Genomic DNA, 3,191 nt, shown 5'->3' with positions numbered 1-3,191 from the left:
AAAAAAAGTTATGGGCGTCAAAATGCATTACTTATTGTAAAAACAGAACCACTTAACTGGAATTTATTCTATTTCACCGGCAGCGATTAAATTCGCGGTGGTAATTTCGTTTAATTCGGGGCAGTTCCATTTAAATGTGTGTATTCTACATGAATTCTGATATTTCGCCGCGGAAAATCATTCTTGTTCTGTTTTCAACTTCAGTTAATCATTTAACAATTGATATCCTATCCAAGAGGAAATAAATTTCGGCATTGGTCAGTTTTTTTCGAAAACCAATTCTAAGACCTGATTTCAATTTCTTGCACGAGCTTTTGTACGCCAGAGGGTCAAGATCCTGGCAGTTTAAAAATGGAAGATTTCCACAGATAAGAAGGAATTCAGCTGAATTTTAAGGGAGCTATATTTTTATTTACAAAATGCACATATATACGTGTATGTTTCCCTTCTATAGAAGTTCAAAAATTTAAAAAGATTTTTACTTGAATTTATTTGAAAATATTTGAATAAAATTAACAAAACACTTTCGATTTTTAGTTTTCATTGTTTAAAATATTCGTGTTACATTTAACATCTTTTTAACAGAAACAATAGTGATTTTTTTTAAACTACGAGTATCTACTACATATTTACAAAAAAGCTGTGATTTTTATTTTCTTTATTAAATACGATTATTCTACTTTACCATATTGTACATACAATTTGTTGCACTTTCAGTATACAACGACTTCTAAACACGAGTAAAACCATGTAAACTTTATTACACCAAAAGATAAATTGATGTCGTAAATTGGATTTTGCGGTAAAATGCAAAGCATAACAGTAACAGCAAAAGTGTTTATGAAAATACAATAAAAGCAAATACTTGCAAAAAAAATTTAGTTGTTCTGCTTAACATAGGTTAAAGTGAAGTTCGAAGATAGATGATAGTTTAAGAATATTAACTCTTTAAAATATTAAATTATTGGTAAAGCAGGTGCAGTCAGTTGTTAATACAACATTATCTTTTTAAAGAAGTAACGATCTACAGAAATTCTTTAAGAATTCTACGAAATCCTTTTTTCTTTATGTTAGAAAGGAATAGAAAAATTTATTATACCAGACCTACCAATTTTACAGGGAAACAAGTAATTTTGTAGTAGCATAAGATCTTATATTTCACACTGATTTAATATACTGTGAGTAATAAATTATGTTATAGAAATTTGTTGCATGCAAGATTAATATCAAGTAATATTATGAAGTAATAAAAATTTTTCCTCTTTTGATCTAAAGCTTGTTTAATACACTTAAAATGAACTTTTTATTAGCTTCCACTTTACGTAATTTAATTTGAAAATTTATTTTCACATAATTGAAGCTAAAACATTTGTTACAGTAGTGGTAATAAGTTTTTATTCTTCACAAAAATTACAAAATGGTGCAGTTATAAAAAGTTGCACTTAATTCAGTTTTGTCTTTTAACAATATTTAAAAATAATAATTTATTTATTTTATTATAGTGGAAAAAACTACAACGGCAGAACGGGCCAACACCTTAACATGAAATGATTTCGAAAAAAAAAAAGGGGATTCTTTTCATCGATTGTTTCGAAAAAGAGACGGCTGAATGGCTTATGAGGCAGTAACTTTTACTATGGGAGGAATGTTAACCAAGCCACAACTAAAGTTTGAGCTTAGTCAATGTTTCCAAGATATTTAGAAGACAAATAAAAAGATTAGCTGTTCGAGATGTGTAGGCAGTATATGATTGTAGGTGGGTATGTCTTACTTAGAACCGGCATCTTAGTAATGAAATATATTACATTTATTCTATTTTCAGAAATCATAGCGAAGGACTTATCATGTGGTATTAACACAGAAACAAGAAATCTATATAGTGCAGAGTCCGCGTCATAGCCCTTGGGGAAGTAGGCAACACCAGTTTCAAAGTGAAATGTTAATAAAAGAATTTTTAGTTAAAGAAAACCTAGATATACATAATGTAGGAAATTTCTATACGGTTGTGACTATGGTTAGAGAAGATGTGGTGATTTCCTTGTAGAGAAATGTGGTGCAGTAGAGCATAATGTAAGCAATAATAAAGTAAAAGCAAAAAAACCAAATGAAAATGAAATTGAATTTTACTGAAATTTCAATTACACAATTGAAATAGTTTTGTACTAATTTCCAAGCTCATGTCCGCTCGTTATTCTTATAAATGCGTTTTTTTTTTCAAATTTCTTGTAAGCATAATAGTATTGATTTTATTATAGAAGTAATTAAAGTAAAACCCAAGAAAAGCATAAGAGGTTATTTTTCATTAAAATCCATTTTAATAATGCATACCTACCTCAACATTCCAAAATACATTCCGATCGATTCCCGGATATTTTATATTACCATATATCCCGAATTTTTACTTATTTTTAAAAATATTAATAAAATAAGATTGACGTCAGGGTATTGAAAAAGCATTATGATTTGTTGTTGGAAATTTCTAAAATATTTGTGTACCATAGTATGTATGTACATACATAATATTATTCATAATTGTGAATATACTGTATTATTATAATTATTGTTATTTCTTTCTATTCACTACTTATTACATTACTCTCAACCGATATTGAAATCCTATAATAATAATATTTCAATTGTGCTTAAGAATAATTTTATTATATAATAAAAAAATAAGTTATTAAAAATAATTATTTTATTCTTGAATATCCTCTATAATAATTGTATAATTTCTTGAATATTTTAATTTTGATTTCAAAATAAATTAAAGTTCTCTATATAATAAAAATTTTTGATTAATTTCAATATAATTTTAATTATTGCTTATATCCAATTATTTAATTTTTCTTTGTTACTTTTAAGTTTATGTTCTTATCAATTAATTAATTTATTAAAATTAATTAATTATATTTTAATATTTGAATTTTTTTTGAATTTTAATATTGCCATTATATTGAAAATACTATAACTACTTAAATTTTTTGATTTCCAATTTAACTTTCTACATTTACAACATCAATCAATTGTTTTTCAAAATCATTACATATATACATACAAATGTACACTGAAATTAACTTGGATTCATATTAATAACTTTTAATACCGACTATTCTCACCTAACTTTTTATTTGAAACAAAAGCATTTTTCTATTGATTTATTTTTCTAATGCTTTATAGAATTTTGACTTTTT

The 3,191-nt window shown here is 25.8% G+C and overlaps 1 long non-coding RNA gene across 1 annotated transcript; it reads left to right on the top strand.

Moving 5' to 3' along the window:
* Positions 1–746: 746 nt before the first annotated feature.
* LOC129618520 (uncharacterized) lies at positions 747–2,222 on the top strand. Its single transcript, XR_008697808.1, has 3 exons — positions 747–1,178; positions 1,503–1,756; positions 1,823–2,222. It is a non-coding gene; the product is annotated as an uncharacterized LOC129618520 (long non-coding RNA).
* Positions 2,223–3,191: the final 969 nt, after the last annotated feature.

Source organism: Condylostylus longicornis, unplaced genomic scaffold (assembly GCF_029603195.1).
Source record: "Condylostylus longicornis isolate FDR11 unplaced genomic scaffold, ASM2960319v2 ptg000008l, whole genome shotgun sequence".
NCBI classification, from domain to species: domain Eukaryota; kingdom Metazoa; phylum Arthropoda; class Insecta; order Diptera; family Dolichopodidae; genus Condylostylus; species Condylostylus longicornis.
The sequence above is the reverse complement of the archived record's forward strand: the minus strand, read 5'-3'. Positions and strand labels throughout refer to the sequence as shown.